This window comes from Strix uralensis, chromosome 8 (assembly GCF_047716275.1).
Source record: "Strix uralensis isolate ZFMK-TIS-50842 chromosome 8, bStrUra1, whole genome shotgun sequence".
NCBI classification, from domain to species: domain Eukaryota; kingdom Metazoa; phylum Chordata; class Aves; order Strigiformes; family Strigidae; genus Strix; species Strix uralensis.
In genome coordinates, this window is record NC_133979.1 from 24,039,676 (window position 1) to 24,060,850 (window position 21,175).

Consider the following 21,175-nt stretch of genomic DNA (forward strand, 5'->3'; position numbering starts at 1 on the left):
CAGAAGAGATCTATTTTTAATTACTCTCCCTCTGTCTTTAAATAAAATTTTATATAATAATTTCCCTGTTTTTAACTGCACATGGGATGTTAAAAAAACGCTGCAATTAAGGGGGCATATCCATTTATAAACTTAAGCAGAAAGTTTTTGGTTAAGTAAGATTCTGTAAGAATACATATTAATGAATACAAATAGGAGTGAAAGCATGCAAAGTCAAGGTAGCTGGGCTGCTGTATTTAACCAGTTTCTTGCTGGAGAGTCATAATTAACTTAATTCTAACAAGAAAGGATCAGCAGGCCTACAAAAGACCTATTTCTGTTGCAAGATCACTACTGTAACTTAGGTGGCAAGAAATACAAATATCCATGATGTCCTCTAAATTGTATGAAACATGAAAGAGATCACCTTCAATAATTACTACTCCCTGTATTTAAGAATAAATACTAATCAAAGCGCTGATGAAATATTAAGCAAAGTAATACCAGCTCTTATGTTACTCAACCCAAATGCCACTGTAACTTTTACTATTTCTTCAAGTTATCTGCCATACTTAAAATGAGCATCTAATTATTAGTAAGCCATTATTCCACTTAGGTAAATACTAGTCTTTGCTTTATTTCTCAGCTGAAGGCTGTCATGCTTTCAAATACTGATTCAGCATCAACAAATGTTGCATCTATGGCATGGCAAATAAAAGGAATGCTGCATACAATATCTCCTCAAAGCTAACAACTTTGTCCTAATGCCAAGGAACTCCCTCATCACAACATAAATGATAGCTCTGCATATGTGATAAACTGTAAGCATACACTCATCTTGGAGACATACCTGGAAGTCAAAACAAATGCACAAAAAATTATTCATGTTATGAAACCTTGTATCGGGTGATTTAGTTTATCACATTTCTAGTGTGTCGATATAATATACTTAAAACACCACTTTTGTATTGATTGCATCAGAACATAATCAAGAAATCTCATGCACTTTTCAGTACAAGTCCTGGGTTATTTTAAAAATACTATACTGCTGAAATTATTAATTATAAGCATGTGTAAAATGACTTCTTATTTCTATTTTACTGATAATTATGATTATTGGCATCTCTGAAAACCAGGCCAAGAGAACATGGGAAAAAAATCATGCTGTGTCAACTAGCAGAATTATTCAGAAGGTAATACAGAATTAATCATGTTAAAATATACCATGCCTAGAATACTTGTGTATAATTCAGTATGCTTAATTCTGTAAAATCCTACAGCAATTTTGATTATAAAATTCCCTTGGCAGATACAATGTTGGAAGACTTGATCTAACACCTTGACATCACTAGAAATAGTCCTATTCATTTAAAGAGCCTTTCAGGTTAGGGTATTAGTCTTAACAGAGTTCATTATTTTGCTTCAGATCACCTCTTAAAATTTCTTTGCCGTAATGCCTACAGAAACTGTGACAACTACAGCATTGATGTGCTACACCTGTTCTCTACTGAGAGAGACCAATAAATCTTATTCTTATACTCTAATTTTACTACCTATTTTTATCTGATTGTTGTCTTTGGTCTACTTACGATTTCTTTATACTCAGCATTGTCTTTGCTATGAATACACACTGCCTAACACAATATATACACACTATCACTAGACCTACATAAACCAGCATCTGGAGGAAGTAGGATACATGGCTGAGATTCCCATACATTGCAATAATACAGAAGATCATTGTGATTTCATTAATTACTGCATTACTTTCATTCACCCCCTCTAGTAATGATACTGTGTGCTATCTTCAAGGCTACTGATTAAAGATGCATGTATAAACAAGGGAAATTATTTTCTGGTGCTAATTATTTAAGTACACATTAGATTTGACTCAGATTCTGAGAAGTACTTTGTACCTCGAAGTACAACAAGTGAAGGTAAATTCACTCTCCAGCAACAGGAGTGTCTGAGTCACAGAGAATATATTCATTTCAATATCAGCAATACCAGACAAGTGTAGACAGCCTGTATTGATCAAAGATAGAGAAGCAGTGAATGTGAAACTAATGTGTTTTACTTGTTATGTGAAAAGATCATCAAAAGGACCTGTCCCTGTTACATGATTTTAAACATTTTTTAAAAATCAGTTTTCCCAGGAACAAAAGACTAAATAAAATCTTTGAATCAATCAATCAGAAACAAGCACATACTATTCTGGAATAGCTGTACTTCCACAGATAAATGTTCTTCTCACAGAACTTTCCTGAACTCACCATTAAGCACAGAAGAAATAAATGAGCTACAGAAAAGTTAATAAAGAATCAAAAAGCTCCAAACAGAATACTCAACTTTCTTTTCACCATGTAATTACATATTTGATAATAGTAGCTCAAAAGCAGTTTAGCAGAATAACACTGAGATGCTGTACCTTTAACTGGACAGATTCTGGTCAGCCCTTCACCTCCTAATCTATACAAAGTACACTGGGGTGTGATGGACCAAGTCCCATCCATTATTATCACAGGAACCAGTTCACACTATCTTTCACCTGTTTAGCAAGCTTATCCTAAAATTTTTTTGTTCCTATTGTTCATTTTAGAAGTTTATTCTCTGAGCATTCAGAATCTTCTTTCCAGTGTAAATTAGTTCATGGCCAACTTATATCCATCTAGAGGCAACAGTCTGAATAGTTCTTTCCCCTGTCTGCATTTATTTCCATAATATAGTTATAGAGAGCAATCATATCCCTTTTAACCTTTATTTTGCTAGGCTCAACAAGCCAAGTTCTTTTAGCCTCCTCTCATAACAGATCAGTTCTTCTGAGGCAGTATACCAACTGCTTTACTGAAGTTCAGACAAGATCTGGAATATTTTCCTTGTCTACCTTCAAATTTCATTCTTAATTGGCACATGGATTCATCACAAATATACTCATTAAGAATCCTAAGTACTTACTGTAATGTAATAATGCAGACAAGTGGTATGATACAGAAACCTGAAATGTTTTAAGTGTAATTATGGATTATTTCTGATAGAAACAGTAGAGAAACATTATTCATTAATAACTAAAAAGTGAAATCTGATTAGCATTCGAGACAGTGCCATTGCGATGTACATAGCTGCAGTACTGAGAGTATCTGACAACTGCAGAAAACTTCTGGAAACATATCTGGCACAAAAATGTTATTCATGAATATGTTTAAAAGCTGATAAAATTTCAACACAAGGGACAAGGTCAGAATTTCAGCCACGCATTATTATAATTGTTAAAAATCTCATTGGCTTCCATGAGGTTAGATTTCCACATGACTGAAAGCTTTTGTCAGGAAGCTTCCTAATTTGAAGATGGAAAACCAGCCTGGCAGTTTCCAACCTTGAAATCAAAAGGCAAACTGATCCAGTTATTCCACTAATAAATAGCTGAAATTCACTTAACTTGAAAACCAGGAAACCCCCCAAATTCCTAGAAAAGTCTTCATAGCCAAGCTCCGGATCACAGACCTAACACAAATTGATGATCTAAGCTGTAGCTCATGAGAAAAGCAGAAAGCATGCTAGTGTCAGGGTTTACGAAGTACCAGTTTGGCTACATTATAGAAAAATAAAACCTTTCATAAACAATACCACACTTTTGAGTATTTAATCTCATAGTTATGACTCAAAGAAGAAGGTCACATTTTAGAATTAACATAGTACATAATAAGTTAGAATACCCATTATACATATGAAATAAAAACATACAAACTACTTGTATTCCTTAGAGCAGCTCTGCATTTATGAATGGCACTGAATGATCCTCAGTTTCATGCGGAAATTCAAAAATGTTATTTTTTGCTAACAGCATGCATAATGCATGCCCTATGATGACCTCTATCTGTCAGAATTGATTCCAGCATCTGTTATTTCCAAGCAACCCAGAACATGGTTTACGCTTTGGTCAGGGATCATTTTAACATACAGAATAATGACATAGAGTATAAGAGACCAGGGTTCAAAAGCGAATCTGTTGATATACTATATACTGTTAGCGAAAAGACCTAAAACAGCTTTGTCTGCATTAAACAGCCATACCTAGTTAATATGAGTCTTGAAGGAAGACTTTCTCCAGGGAAAATATAGCCTAGTCACCAAATATTTATAACCCGATCCAAAACCCACTAATGTAATAGAAGAAAGCCTCCTGACGACTTCATTAGGCTTTGAATCTGAACAGAATTTTAGACTGACAAGGTCACCTCACAACGTTTCCAGAAACTCAACCCAATGACATTTGCCTTTCCTACAGGAAATGATATAAAGTCTCACTAATTCTGCCCTTTCTTTCACCAAGAGTGTTTTAGGTGTCTGTTTGGACACTCTGAACTTGCTTTAAACCTTTCTGGTTTGTATTGTTGTAGCTACAAAAAAAGGGAATGCAACTCTGCTGAGGAACAGACTGACATTTAGTGATTGATAAGCCTTCCATAGCAAAGACCAGAAGAAATACTCTATCTCAAATCTCAGAGCAGGTGCATCTCCAGCCATCTTCACCCTCCAACCAGGAAATGAGGGCAAAGTAACCCACTGCAGTGTCTCCTTGTCTCATTAAACATTTGAACAGCGACCCACAGTGTCATCAATCATTTTAACAGCACAATCTAAAGACACACAAGCAAAGGAGACCTTGTATTTAAATAAAAGTGAAGAAATCCAAAATTAGTATTTACACCACGGTAAATCAAATTAAAATGTTAAAGTTTCAGATCAAGGAGCATAACTGCAGATAATAAAGTAACAAGTTGTGATTAAAAAAGAAAGAGGAAAACAGATGGGTTGATAAGGACAGCAGTGTGAATTGCAGGTGGACAGTTATACCCACAATCTGAGCATCAATGACACAAAACATATCAGCTTTGCCATCTTTTTCGGCAACAACTTGGTCCGATACTACTATTATTAAAAGCTAGTTAAAGGGAAGCTCTATTCTGAGCATGGACTAACAAAGTCCTTCGGCATTCTCTTATGTTCTTCAAATCAGCTCTGCTAGCTTCAGCATTTAAAATTCCTGTTCCTAATGATTTTGTTGCAGAATTAACAGTAATCTGGATTCTCCTCTTTTGCATTTATCAAGAGAGCTGCTTCTTAATTCCTAATCAGCGTCATCTATTTCCACAACCAGTGGAAGTCGATAGCTTTGTACAGTCACTGCCAAAGGCAAAACTTACTTAGAAGGACTTCGCAGCTGGTGAGGAGACACAAGAAAAGCAACGCTACATTATCACTTACAAAAAAACACATTCAGTTTCTGGGGCTGTCTATTAATGATGTGAAAGAAAATAGGTGGGTTTTTTTACTTTTAGGCCAAGTACTTATGACACAAATTACAGAACATGGAACATACCAGCACTGTCTTTTAAGTGCACTCTTCAGAGTGACAATGATTTAAATAATTACTATTGGGCAAAATTAATATAATGAATAAGCACACAGACATACCTCAAAGAAGATATTTAAATTGAACTTTTAATTCTCCCAGTCTTAAGTCATTATTTTTCTAAGTCATCATAATTAAAAGTTCTAATTTTAGATATTGCTTATAAACTTTACATTCAGGCAAGGCGACCGAAATGCTGACAGTGCCTAAGAATCAGCTTTGAGTATTTCACTTGTCTTCTCCTTAGCTGTTTTGTCTTTGAGTACTGTTCAATAAAGTCTCAACATTTTTCGTATGAATAACCACAACCCCTGAGTTTGCTGCTTGACTCAATTTTAAGTCTAAAAACTTCAGAAGGCTGATTAGTAAAACACTTAACAGTACCATGAGCCTTATTCAACTAACTGTTTAAGCTTCTCCCTATATAGGTATATAAATACAGCAGCCCTAGAGGGGCTTTCTTCTATAAACAGAGAACTCGCAAGCACTCCGAGTGGGCAAAAATCTTCACTACCTCATAATTCAGATGACAAATTTGTAATGCACTCCAAACCACATCTGATAAGCGTTCACATTTCTCTTCCACTTCCACAGAAGCAGAAGATTTAAAGACCATCATCCTACAGGACAAAACTACTGAAGAACTTTTTTTTTTTTTACAGTCCTAGCCTTGCTTTCTGTGACTGTCTTCCCTCAACTGTTCCTACCATTGTACCTCCTTAAAAACTTTACTGAAGCAGCATACAGGATTCCCTTCAGTCCTTTACCGCCTGTCAAATCTTCTATAATTATTCAAAGACTCAATTTTCTACCATTTCTCTTTAATGCTGCACATATATAGATATATATGCTGTATTCTTGGCAGAGACCTCTGCAAAAATGGTCATCAATCAACTAAAATGAAGATGTGTGGGAGGAAAATCTGTCTGCTAACAGTCTGATCAACAGCTTGTTATCAGAAACACAAAAACACCATAACTCAGGAAGTCCTTTCGCTTCTTCAGGTTTTGTAGACCTGAAGCAAAAAGCCCCCTGATAAGTAGCTGTATCTCCATTTTCCAGTGAAGATCCACACAAAACTTGGAATTACATTGCAGATCATAGCAGGAGTTCATTACAAGGAAAATAACAAGTCTAGACATGTTACTCAATTTACATGGTTGCATTTTTGAAATTGTGTGACTTCCAAAATATTTCTAGATAGATTTTTTTTTTTTACATTACAGTAGGTTTTTTTGCTTAAAGAATGATGCATAGACGAACAGCCATCTTTCCCTGCTCTGAACATCAGTATTTGACTTAGCTCAAATGTTTTTTCAGCAGAGATATTTGAGGATAACTCTCTCTTTATGCTTAGTGACAATATGAGCAGCATTAATAAAATCAGCATCATGGGAACACGGACACTCACTGAGGTCGACAGTCCCCTCATTAGCAGCTTTAAGTTTTCAGGTCTTCCAAGTCAAAGCCAAACTTAATGCTCAGCTTAGTGCTCCTATAAATGCAGCTAGCATTTATTTTGATCAGAAATAAGCAATTTAGCTAAGAAAATTCAGATTCCAAACTGAAGTCTCAGAATTTAATTTTTTATTTAGAAAAATAACTCCAACAGAAGGCATTTTCTTACTTACCTCCTAAGCAGGGACATTTGGCACATCGTGACATTCATTTTAAGGAATCTGGAAGCTCGCCTCTATGCAAGAAAAAACAGGCACTGCAGAAATGCTTCTGAACAGCCATGTTTTTAAAAATAAGAAGAGAAAGCCATAAGGGCTGTCTTTTGGGAAAGGAATGAACCTATCATTATTTAGATGACCAATAACCATTTGTCTCTCATGCCCTTAAGGGTGGTTCTCCTCACAACTCTCACAGATTGACTCCTCAGGTTTAAATTTCTTTTTTCTTTCTCAAAACAGAACAGAAGGAAAAGAAACTGTGAAGATTTTGGGAAGTCAAGGGACAATATGTTACAACAGAGCAAAAGCAATCTGAAAATTAGTTAAGTACACTACAGAAAGAATCTACTGACATACAAATGCCAACCCATTCCTGTTTGCACAGCAAACATTTTCAGAAGCTGTCCTAGGCATCATTCAAACACTCAGTCTTCTCTTAAAATACATACATTAGTCTTTATTGCTGCAGTTACATATGGATGTACAAAGGAACCCACTTTCAGAAAGTCAAGTACCAAGTACTAAAAAGTACCACTAGCTCCAGCTGCACTTGTCGAATTTTTTTTTTAATTTTTTATTTAAGCTTGACACAGGAACTTTAGCACATTAATTTAGAAAACCCGGACATGCCCTAGATAGATAACTGTGGATTGCAAGTACAAGAAAGGATGTTTGAAATAATAGGAATTTCATGTGCAATTCCAACATCATGTCTTATTATTTATACTCAAACCAGCTACTTGGCATTTAAAATGTTGTCTTAAGTTTGTCCTCTTCAGAAAAGAGGGTCCTCTCCAGGACTGCAGTGAAAGAAAGCAGAAGAGAGCTAGGAAGGTCACGGACTTTATAATGGCCATAGCTACATACATTTTGTGATAAATTAGAGTGAAGACCTTGGTTTCCCTTTCATAGCATGTCTTCCTCCTAACAAGTGTTAAGGACAAGCTCTCATGTTTTGTACAATTCTAACTTCAAATGCTTATTCAGGCAACTAGTCCTTCCTTGCAGTGACACAGGCAGCTATTTTTGTGAGAGAAAGGGATTTTGGAATTGTCTAGATTGACAAGAACCTCAGCAACAAACGTTAGAAATGGGCGAGTGCTAAATGTCTTATTATGTGAATAAACAATAAAGAATAATCAAATTTCAAAAACAGAGTTTTCATTACTTTTGACAAAGTAATGAAACCATATTTCAATGTAGTCTAGTGAGTGAATTGGGTATATCAATTTTAAAAATAATGTTGCCTCAGAACTAAGAATCTTCATTATTTTCTTTAAAATTGAGCAAACTAGAGTTCTGGCATATGAATTAAACAGTGTGATACACAAGGTGCTTTTTATAAAAGCACAAGGTATGAAAATTAACCAGTGATAATTATCACGTCTTTTAATGTGGTACCATAGACAGGCATGGCATTCTAGAATGTGTATTTGTTCAAACAAGTACCTGCCCTGAGGAGCTAACAACTTACATTGGGCAGATACTATAGATGAGCTATGAAGGTGTTTCCAAGACAGTAGTAGATTATGTACAGCAAAAGGCTCTGAAAAACAGGGGCAAATCTTGCAAGATAAAAATCCATTATTCCACAGAAGTAACTACTTTAAGCTGTGTTTTTAATACTACACTCTGCCTGCCCAGGGATGATCCTGCAGCAACCAGTAAGAGAAAAAAGGCTTGAGAATAAGAGCCCCACTTTGGAAACAGTTTAATACTGCAAAATGTCATGAATCTTGTGGAAGACCTAGGCATTTTTCTGTTGTTGAGCATTCACAGACTAAATAATTTTGAAAATAACTTGCTCAATTAAGTATAAACAAATATAAACTTTGTCCTTTCTAAAAAATAAATATACTGCAGTCAGAATATGATAGTCAAATCTCACCTGTAATATGCCTGAAAGCATGGCATGACATGAGGCAGTCCTACCTTTTGACAAGTCTATTCAGCAGAAATGGAATTAAGTCACCCTGCTGAATGCACTGTACACTTCAGTGTACAGCTGCTGGACACTAAAATAACAATCATGTACAGCAAGATAACTGTGCACAATATAATCCACGAAAACATGCACTTATGCCACCTAGAATCTTTCACAGGTCTCAAACAAAATTTAAAAACATGCATTGCTGAAAACATGCTGAGATTTTATTCATTAAGCATCACAAAAATTAATATTAACTTATCTTTCATGCCATGTCTTTTGTGCTCAGTATCGACTAATAGCAGCTGCCCCTAAGATAAAAGACCTTACTCTCCATTTCTGCTACTTAGAAGAAATAAATTCTCTGGCAAGGAGTTTTAAATTATTACATAATATGAAGGGGAAGAGGCTGATGCCTGGCCAAGCAGGCAGGTTCCAGCAAATGACAGAATAATCTTGCCTGCACGCATCTTCTTTGTAATGCTACATAATCCTTCAGCTTTTCAAGTTAAACACTCCTGTGATCTTCCTCTGAGAAATTTTTCTTTTCTGTGGCCTCTACCCTGATTATGGCAGATACCTCTGTTACTTCTTAACTAACAGTTCTTAACCAACATGCAAAAAATTTCAGGCCATGTAGACCTTCCTTGCACAAAAGCATCTGTAGATTAATGTTGCCAAGAATTACAGCATTACATTAAGCAATGAAAAGACACTGTTGCTTTGGCTGAAATAAACCTGATTTCAAAAGTGTACCTACTGATTTCTGGTTTGTATAGGTTACAGTGATTAACTTATTTTCTTTGAGATAAGAGTACAAAACTTGCTTTCATTACAAAATATCCGTGTTATAAAAGTAAAAAAGAATGAGTATATACTTATAATACTGTTATTACCACAATGTAGTTAAAATTGTTTATCCCTAAGTAATATATACTTGTGATTTCATCTTTATGCTGCATACTTTGCACATTTCAAGCATTGGCAATATATGAAAATAACTTCTAGGAAATCCAAAAGACGTAGTATTTTGTGATACCTCCATCTTTTCCATGAATTTCGCAGTAATCCTAGTCTCATTCAGTTGACATAGCTATAACACAGACTTTCAGACCATGTTTTAAGTATCCACTGAGCATAAAAATGTATATATCTTACACATTATCTGATCTCACTGTCTTCATTTAGAAGTTACCCTTTCTTTTCTAGCAGGATTGGTGTATCAAAAATTATGTACTACTATGATACACTGAAGTTTCTGCAAACTCCCTCCCTTTTAATCAAAGAAAAATCTTTTCAATTTGTAGTTAAAATTTTAAGAATTGCCTAAAAAATTAAATAGTTTTATCTTCTATGTTTACATATAAATAACTCCTTAACTTGAAGATGGATCACATGATGAATAAGCAGTAACAGGGTGCTGTTTTAAAGATAAAAATGAAAACATACAATAAAATCATTCATGATCACTTCACCTTTGTTGCAAGGTTATAGGTAAATTGTCCCAGGCAATAAAGATGGGAATCAAGTCCAGTCCCCTGTCAAGATGTCTGCCCTGCAACAATGATCCGGCTCCATCTTAAAATCTTCTTTGTTTCTTTTCCTCCCCCCAACAAAACCCTCATATATTCATCTTCCCAATAGCGAAGGTTCTCCTTCTCTTTTCTGTTTCCAGTCCGAATGTGGATTATATACTCCAGCAAACAGCGGGTAATTTGTTAGGACGTAAACCATACCTGAAAGCAATAAAGGATATGGGTTGATGTTCCATCTAACCCAGGATGAGTGTATTCTGTCACACCCTCACTAACTGTGCAGCCTCGGGACTGAGCTGGTTCAGCAACCCAATCAGAAAGAAAATTACTTAATTTCCTGTCACCACTGACACCACCACTGCTTCCCACAAGTTTTCCATTATGTCATTGAAGTAACTTTGCCCTGTGACCAGATGATCATTAGATTCAAAAGAAAGGGCAGTGATGGAACACCTGGGTAGGAAAAATCACCACACCTTGTGGCAACAGCTGGTAGTTACATCAAAGAATCACCAGAAATCAAACTGACACCAGCAGAACACCTGGAGTTGGTTCTTTCTCCCAAAAATACTGCCCTGACAAACACCACCACTTATGCTCTTAAATCCCAGCATCAGCTCTTTGAGCTTAGTTGATCATACAATGTTTCTCAGATGCCTGAGCCCCGTGCAGAGCGATGTGTAATTACAGCTCTTAAATCAATAGCACCAGAAACAGACAAATAAGAAAACCAGCACACAACACACAAGATCAGTCAGAGATCTAAATCTCCATCATTAAGTCTCATACTCTTTTCCTTTTGAGCCCTTCTTATTTATCCTCTCTTCTCTCCATGGTCAAGCAGAAAATGGAGGGGGGGGAAACTATAGAGCAATATGTAGGGTCTTTGGGGGGGGGGGGGGGGGGGGGGCGGGGTTGGAGCCCACACTTTTAAATTGTAGAAGATGTAGTGGCATTAAGTGAATTCCACTGTACTATAATGATCACTGCCAGTTGCAAGAAGGGTTGCTGCTGCTGCCCAGGGTGAGATGTAATTCTGGAAGTACAGCTGTGATCCATACATGCAGCTTTTGTTTTTGTATCATATTTCATGCCATTTGTTGCTGTCAAACCCAATTAAGGAAAAAATTCAAGAGCAGTAAATGTGCTGCTTTATCATCTGAACTAAAAGACATAGTGCCTCATGCTATCTCTTCTCCCCACATCTCCTATTCCAAATGGACTGGTTAAAGAATAACGTCTAAGGTTAGTGGAATTGAAACACATTTTCAGGTATCACAGAATGGTTTGGGTTGGAAGGGACCTTAAAGATCATGTGTCAAATTATCAGTGTCAAATGCTTTGCACAAGTCCAGGTAGATGATGTCAGCTGCTCTTCCCTTATGCACCAATACTGTAACCGTATCATATCAGCCACCAAATGAAGTTACTATTTAATTCCCTGTTACACAGGGAATTGCAAGTTATGAAAAGTGCAAGACTGAACATGTCGTCTATTTATTTGCAGGTCAGCAAGAGCAGCCATGAGGGCTGAACTCAAGTGCTTTCTCTGAATCCTGAATAAACTGCATCAAAGGTTTAAAACAACTGGGCTGAATTAATTGATTCTACTGAAAAATCAATCAGATCAATTTTTATAGTCACTACTTGGAAAAACTAAGTACTAAAATTCAAATATGAAAGTGCTGAGTTCTTTAATTATGATCTGCAACCTGTTTCTTAAAACAGCCTCAGTACCACAGAAATTGGAGGTTAAGTGTGGAAGCAATGTTTTAAAGCAGCTCGGTTATAATCAGTAGATGTCCCAACATGGATACCTGATGTTTGTACAAGGCAGATTGGTAAAGCCTACTATAAAAACAAAATTTGAAAATATATGGATAAATATAAAGACTGAAAATACTTTTTAAAGGAAAATTGAGGACATCGTTTAGAGTTCTTTGAAGTAGACAATGAACATGAGGATGAAGATTATATATTAATATGGATTAGCAAAATAATTTTAACAGGACTCACTATGAGGCTCTCTTTCAGTTTTCAGGATATGAGAGGCAAAGCTCCCCCCAGAAAAATAAACATCAAAAAGAAAGGAAGTAAAAGGTTGAAACAGTAATATTTTTTTCAAATAGAAGGTGGTTTCCAAAAGGGTCACCCAAAGGAATTCATGCTTGGCCTTCCATTGTTCTAAAAATTAGTAAGCAGTCTTGAAATGGGAGTAAAAGTGGATTAAGTCTTGTAGAAGGCGCAAAGTTTTTCTTTAAAAGTAACACTGCTTGCAAATAACTGAAGGAAGATTTCATGACCTGAAGTACCTGTACAATAGGATTACAAATCACAGAATAACTTTGGCTGGAAGAACCTTTGGAGATCATTTGGTCATAACTTCATGTAAGATGTAATTTAACAAATACAAAGTAACATATGGGTTGAATATTCATACATGATGATGGACTCTAAAATGGCTACCATCATATAGACAGCAGATCTCTGAGTAATTGCTAAGTATTCTTTAAAATCAGTTCTTTAAGATCATAATTTAATTCTGCTGTGTACCAATGCTAAGAAATTTCTCGGAGCAGACCACCGAAGCAGGAAGACCGACCACTCTTGGACCTAGAAGCATGCAGACAAGCAAACAGAATGGCCAGACATACAGAAAAGCTTCTTTAACAGAGGAATTAAGCAGATAATGGCTCCTCAGGCTAGAAGAGAGATGACTGGAGGGGATATGACAGAGACTATACATGAGTGGCAGAGACACTGACCAGAGAAAAAGTATTCATTATTTCTTCATTTATTGTTCACTTTCTTGATTCAAAAAAATAGGAGGCGTCATATTAATAGGCAGCAGGTTTAAAACAAACAAAATTAAGTACTTTATTCACACAACTAATTATGAAAGTAACAGTTAAAACGATGTTGTGAGAGCCAAGATTTTAGATTGGCTCAAAAAGTAGCAATGAAATTACATGGAAGAAAAACTAAGAGCTAAGAAACAAAAGCACAAGGTACTGGGGGAAGTACCACAACATCTTACCCCATATTCTATCCTTAAGCTTCCATTTAATTGGCTACTGTTGAAGAAGGGATCCTGGGCTAGATTGGCCTGCAGCCTAACTGTTCTCTTCTCTGGGAACCTCAAAGAGGTGAGCAGATTAAAAACTCTCCTGAAAAGTAGCATCAGTTTCTCAGGCTCTTGCCTCTGGCCCCTTCTACCAAGCTATAAAACCTTCCTCAGGCAGAAGGCAGAGGCAGTTCTGGGAGCTTCTCTTCTGTGAATTTTCAGCAGTCTTTTTTCTCCCATGGGATGGCTGCTTTCAGTTTTACAATGTTTCCCAAATTCTTTGTGTGAGAATTACTTTGAAGTAGTGATCAAATACTGATTTAGTTAAATGAGTGAGCCACAAAAAAAGAAATTATATGCTTTAGAGTACTGTTAAAATTCAGTAACTTTTGACTATTTTTAATCATTCATTGCCTTATTACCTTTGTTTTGCCTTCTGAGAATAACAGTACCCTGAAGATTAAAATCAGATATGAAAATAGATGGTAAATGCAATAGCCCTCTTGAAGATGAATAAGAGATTTCTAAGTCCCAATAAACTTTATCAAAATACTATGCAATTCCCTTCTACTTGCCACGGTAACTAAAGGCAACTTTGGGTTGTATTATTTCTGCACATGCCTTTTTTTAAAAAAAATAGTGCTGTACTATTTTTGTGTGTGTATAAAACGCAAATCAGTATTTTTTTTGTTCTACTGATCATACTTGTATGCCCATTTTGCCCACTTTTACCTTACTCTTTTCCTTTTTTCTGCCTGCCAACTCCCTTGTAGTTATCTTTAAACAGTGACATTTTGCTTAGAACAGTCCATACTAAGAGTGCTTTTATGCAGAAAGATACTGTAGGATTTTTAAGCCACCTCACCTTAAAAATTATGCTAATACATGCTGAGCATGTATTAATCACCATTATTTCTCCAAGAGAAAAATAAAACGTTAGTTGCTCAAGATACAGAGACAGTCCCAAAAACACATCCAATAAGACAAAAGAGCCTAAATTACTCAACTAAAAACTAATCTTGCAATCCAACCAGACAAGGATGAAAGAGTTTGACAAAATAAATGTATTTTACCCTTTGGCATCTGGGTCTTCTGATGTTTAATTAAAAGAAAAGGCTAAAGGCGATGTTCTTCTCTGAATGTTAGCTCATTGCTGAGATGCCAAAGGGACAGGCACCTTTCAAAATACCTCTCCCCAACAGGAATGTAAAAATAATTTTAATTTAAAATATAACAACCCAAATAAAAATCATTAAACTGCATTTGAAATGCTTCATTGGAAGACAAAACTCCGCTTTGCCTTCCAGAAATGCATTAGTGGAAAATTTCTTGGTGCAAAACATTAAACATGTTCTTTCTTGTATCCCAACAAAGATGAATTCATTATTTTGGGAAGCAACAATAGCTCAGCACATGGCATTAGCGCCATAGTAAAAAAAAGCAAAGATCCTGAATGTAATACGTATTTATTAAAAATATGCAAAGTAAATTAATTTGATCTCACAAATTAGGTGTCACAATTCAGCGTGTCTCTGAATTCACTGTTGCTGAGGTCCACCTGGAAGAAACTGTCCCATTAACTGCTCCTAAGAACATGGTGACCACAAATAAATTCCCTGACTCTGGTCTCAAACCCCAACACCATCCCAGCCACATGATGTGAAACATGTTAAAACACGTCTATCAATACTGAGAACTGGTCAGGTTACAGCTGCAATCCAAGTCCTTGAAGGACTCCAGAACATTCAGAATCATACAACACGTCAGCAAGCAGTACTGCTTCTATCCTGCTAAGGAGTCTTCCTTTTGCAGCAAGCACCCTCCTAGCTGCCCTGTTAAACCAGTTCTTACCTGCAATTCACCTGGTTCACACAGATTCCTAGAGATATGCACTGTATACTTTACATGCACTTTGAACAAAGTGTTTACATGCTGGGTAGAGAAGGAAAAAACATCCATAACCCAATAAAACCCACCCAAAACTTAAGCATATGTGTTATATGCATGTATAATCAAAGCTCATTTTTGGTTTTGTGGCTTAATACATTAACATGTAGAGAAGTCTTTAGCTACTTAGCAAATCTGGTGCTCCACAAACATTACAAAATTATCTCTAGGGCAAACACACATACTTTGTTATGATTGTTAATTATTAGACACACTTTACTTCCAAGAGAAGTAGATACCGGAGTGCTTTCAAGTTTCTAAAACAGTAATTTCTCCCTTTTTTTTTAAGCCATATAGGCTGCATTTTTTTAAGCCATGGGCTGCATTTTCATTTATAACAGGAAATGTAAAAACTAAATCAAAAGGACGTTCTGGTTGGTGTGCATGCAGCAAGTCTCCAAGTCTCCTGGTCACTTACAGGATGTGATGGATGTTTCACTACTATGAACCTTATTAGTTTTTCCCATACCAGTAAGCAGTGGGAAAGACCTCAAACTTGTCAAACAACAAACTCTTCACTAGAGGAAGTTTTGTGAAACACTTCTCTTTCCTCCAGTATTCCTTCAGGCTTTCCCTGATTTAATTTACAGTCATGTACGCATTCATTTTGACCAGCCATTAAAACACATGGTTATGTTCAATGTAAACAGTATCTAAAGCTGAAAAGACAGTCTGCATATACTTTAGTACTTCAGTTGATGCTGTCACATCAACTCCCCCAGAAGCTTTTCATAGATATTTAACAGAGAAAGAAATAAGCCTGTGGGACTCTGAGCAAGGTCCTGAGGAAAGATGCTGAAACAAATGGCCTGTAATGGTTTGTTCTACTCAGTCTGAAAAGACGAGAACTATTAAAAGGGGATTGCTATTCACTCCTACATTTTATTGACAGGAAAAATAATTAAGTAACACTACCGAATGTCTCAGAAAAAAAAAAAACTATCCATGTATTTCTTGATTCTATATACAGAAACTCCTTTACTAAAGGAAAAAAATGTTACCTTGATCTAATCGATCTTGATGAAGACAGTCATAAAAAGGAGATACTATTAGCGACGCCCGTCAGCTCCTCACTTTTCATGAGAAAAATAAATACTGGGGCCTTGTTTAATACTGGCTTTTTGGTTTTGGTAGACCTTTTTCTGTGGCTTAAAACCAAGATAAATTCTTGTTCTCAACAATGATATTGACAGCCACTTAGTAATGGACCACTGGAGACGCAACCAGAATCACATATAGCTGACCCCATTGCTGAAATGGAGAAATAAATTCCTGAATGCCAGTTTTTCAGCACTGGGCTTCATGTTGCAGAAGGTTATCTTTTCTTATTCATGAAATTGGATATTCTCTATATGGGGCTCAATGAGAAAGACAACAGTCCATCAGGACTACCAAGGACTTGCCTGGATAGTTCATAAGACAAGAAAATGAGACACGCTTCAAATTCTCAGTTAAAAAGAGTAGTTTTATCTATAACAACTACATGCTTGGCAAAGAATTATCTGCAGGTTGGGATATCCCAACATTTGAATTTGGGCCAGATTTTGCTTTTGGCTGGGACATATGGTTGGAGTGGCACTGAAATGGAAATTAGAGTTAGACTTGCATATCACAGAGCACACTCTCTCAGAATTTGTTGAAATATCTCACAGTAATATACCTCAACCTTATCTGAAAAGGAAATTTAAACTGCCAATATTACACTATCCCCTAATTTTTACTATAAAGACAAGATGCGATCATTACCACAAAACACAAACATCTGAATATTGTTTCACTGCTTAGTAATCAAACACATATAACAATGACAAAACCTAGTTAAACAATTCCACAACCCAATTTCAACAAAATACAAAGGACACAGTAGCCCACTACGTCTAATTAAATAAACACATCTCCAATCTAACTAAATAAACATTATTTCCAATGCTGAACTTGTCCCGGCACAGATTTTTTTTTTTTTTTTTAAATGTATATACTTCAGGCCACAAATCCAGTTATTCACTTGAGGTCCTTTTCTTCATAATCTGTGTAAAATCAATGTTACTGAATTCCTTCACAAAGCACGTATGGACCAGACACCAATGAGAAATACAAATACCTGGTTTTAAAATTACTATTTGAACTTTGAACTCCCAGGCTGAAAAATAGCTTTGCCCAAGCTGTTGCACTGCATACATTACTTGTTAACATTGTGTGGCCCCCAAAAAACCCAGTCAATATTTTACTGTCTTTGAAGGGAAAAGACCTGTTGCTTCTGTCCGTCAGTTAAGAACTAAGGTTTTCTAAGCTTTAATCCATGCTGATAAAGAAATGAGCTATTTAAGAAGTCAGAACATGCTCAGTGACATTTTTTCACAGATCAGATTTTGAGTTTAATCTGCAATGAATCTTGAATATAAGGCTTCTAGTGTTCCATTTCTACCAAGTTTATCCTTCTGATACGAAATATACTTTCACACTTTTAGAAAGTAAAGTTCCAATATTTATATTAGCAGAAGTGCTTAGGGTAAAACTAGTTTTAGAAACACTAAGCTGTGAATCTACCACATTTAGACTCTTTATACTGTTAAAAAATAAAAAGATAACAAACATACACTTATTCCAACAGCTGAGAAAGAGAGAGTAATTTTTACTCTTATTAAAATACATACAAAATTATTTCTATTAAAAACATTGGTCGGATTGCATCATCCTTCTCAAGAAAACATACAAAGCCTTAATTTATGCTTATGAATATACATGAATGGTCCATTTGTCATTTAAGTCAACAGTGCAAATCACATGCTTAAAATTAAACACATGCATAAAAGTTTTCATGACATGCCTTACACAAGGAAAAAAATGTTATATAATTATCCCTCCATATGCCCATTCTAGGCAAAAACTAACACCAATCTAATCACTTCTCAAATACATTTAAGCAGAATCTAGACCAAAATTTTCCTGGCTTTATAAGTGCAAATGCATTTATAGGTTCATTCTCTAATGGCTTTTATTATCTGCTGATTAATCCAAAGAAAGGTTACCTAAAACCTGTCTCCCCTAAAACTTAGTAGATGGACCAATTCAGGAAGCTATCTGCAACTGGACCACAGGCTGAAGTCATAGCGTACAGCATAAAGAAAAGTCATATTTTCTTTTGATTGTTCACTTGTACAGTTTCTGCACACATTTCTTTTTGTACAGTTTTTGCACATATTTTTCTCATGACTGTTTAATTTCCCAGGATTTCTCTGCCTCATCATCCATTAATCACTTTTCCTTCTATCCTTCCTTCTTATTCAGCAGAAAGCAAATCTTGACAAGGAAACTGTCACTGTCAAAACTTTTAATCAAACTTCAAAGAAAAACAAATAAAACAGCCATGAACAACTTAGTGCTTTCAGGGTACTTCAGCTAGATAGGTTCCTCCATCAATGAGCTTTATCAGTGGAAGACAAGATATTTTAATCCAGTATCCTCACATTGTTTTGTTTAGACCATCCTTCTACCCACAGTACTTCTCATCAAACTTGAATGATTTTTCATTCAGGGCTAAACTGTGTCAGTGAAAGTTGAATTTGGCTCTAACAGGCATAAATAGAGAAGCACAATGCATCAATTCGGCTATGCTATGTCTCCCACATTCATTATTCTTTACTAAAATAGCCAAAGACAGACAACAGCAAGAGACAAGACCAAACATGTCAAAAAGTTTGTGCTAAAATACTTGCAGCCCAAAATAATTGTATTTACTGCTGATATCAAACTCCACCAATATTTAGACACCACAGATGCCAGTAACTGATCCACAGCAAATGCCTGTTTTCCTAAACTAGTACCCATGCTTTGGCACCGTAACTGCAACACAGGTAGCAGCAGCATATTAAACCTAAAGACAAATCAATCTGAGCAACAAACACTTTGGTTTTTTAAAAAAAAAAAAAAACCAGCACATTACAATTTAAATGTTATCTCTGACTTTGACTACCTCTCTCAGCAAAAAGAGCACCATGGTGCTAGGATTTCCAGAGATTTTTATGCCAGTGTTCTTGAAAAGCTTTTAGGATCAGTGTAGTACTGAATGCCTGAAATAACTGATCTGTTACAAGTGCTGCTCTCTGGATAGCATCTTCTGTCTCTCAAGGCAACATGCAATTTGATGAGTAATATTACTTAAAATATACAAAAAAGATGCCACGAGTTTACCAAAGACATGCACATCTTTAAAAGTTATCTCCACCAAGTTACAGCAGGACTCAGACTGCATATGCTGACAAAATGCAAATTAAAAAGTTCACTTCATTTGAAAACTGACAAAGTACATGTACGGAGCATGGTAGTATCTCTCTTATTTATTAAAAAAAAAAATTTAACATTACAAGCTATTCTGCAAGACAATCTTCTGCAACAATATCTCTAATAAAGGCACTTAAAGCAAATGTCCTGCATTTCTACTGGCTTTCAAAAATATAACAGGGACCAAGAACTTTACTCAATAACACTATCCCAATGACCCAAAGAACTGTTCTGCGTAGGTAAATGGATGGGGTGGGGAAGACCTGAACCGTATTTTAGGCATTGATTATACACAGCTTTTAAACATCTATTTAATTCAATGACTTTGGTGATTTGAATAGTAGTCAGCCTTCAATAAAAACTAATTTTAAAGTATCCTTGTATATAAAGATCACATAAATACTTCTATCAGACTTCAACAGCAAGTAAAACCACCAGTATACTCAAGAGGTTCTCAGAATTAAATTACTTAACCTTTTAGGAATCTACATGAGACAGCTGTGTTTAAGGATCTGACCTATAAGGACTATTCTGCAAGCACACATTACACTTCGCTGCAACATATCCTATTGAATGGGAACAACTCAAACAGTCCCACCTGGAATAAGTATTCCCATACTCTTCTGCATTATTTCATTGAGATTCTTGATGTCTCCCCCTCTGTATTAATTTTCAGAGTTACGGAGTGCTCATTTTTTTCTTTTTTCTTTAACAACTTCAGTCAACAACACACAGAACAATTTAGGAGTATCATGAAGCAATTTTTTTTGCTAGAGGGAACAAAGTGACAATACGTGTTCCAAAACATGTCAAAAGTAGGTGAGTAAGAAAGGTGTGGTCTGCTTCAACTAGTTACAACATTTAGCCTTTCAGAGCCAAGGCAGCTGCAATGCTACTGGCACAACCAGCATTCCTGCTTTTTGAAAGTGCTCAGCTTATAGAGTTGCCATCCTGTTTAAGGTTTGACTCTCAACTACTCTCAAGTGTCCACAATGAGAAATATTTAATAATCCACAGCTTAGTTTTATTCCAAATAATATCTGCATAACAAATCTCCAGTAATTAAACTATGCAAGAAACATAAAGGACAGAAATGTAATTACTGTAAAAAATTACACTAAAAATATCACAGTTACACTGAAAACCATTGAGTATTTTATACAGACACATAATGGGTCTCCAGAGGAAATGTTCACCCACTTGAGTACACAGTCTATAAGCAAGCATTTAATTTCCTTAAGGGCTGCTGCTGCCATGATTCCACAAAAGTATCTACTATAACAGGAAGAATAAAATCACTTTGAAATTCTACATAAAACTGCAACTGGTTTATGATTTTTAGAAGAGGAACTC

General features: G+C 35.8%; 1 protein-coding gene across 4 annotated transcripts in view; it reads right to left on the reverse strand.

Moving 5' to 3' along the window:
- VAV3 (vav guanine nucleotide exchange factor 3) overlaps positions 1 to 21,175 on the reverse strand; it is a 202,337-nt gene that overhangs the window by 63,886 nt on the left and 117,276 nt on the right. The window lies entirely within an intron of this gene.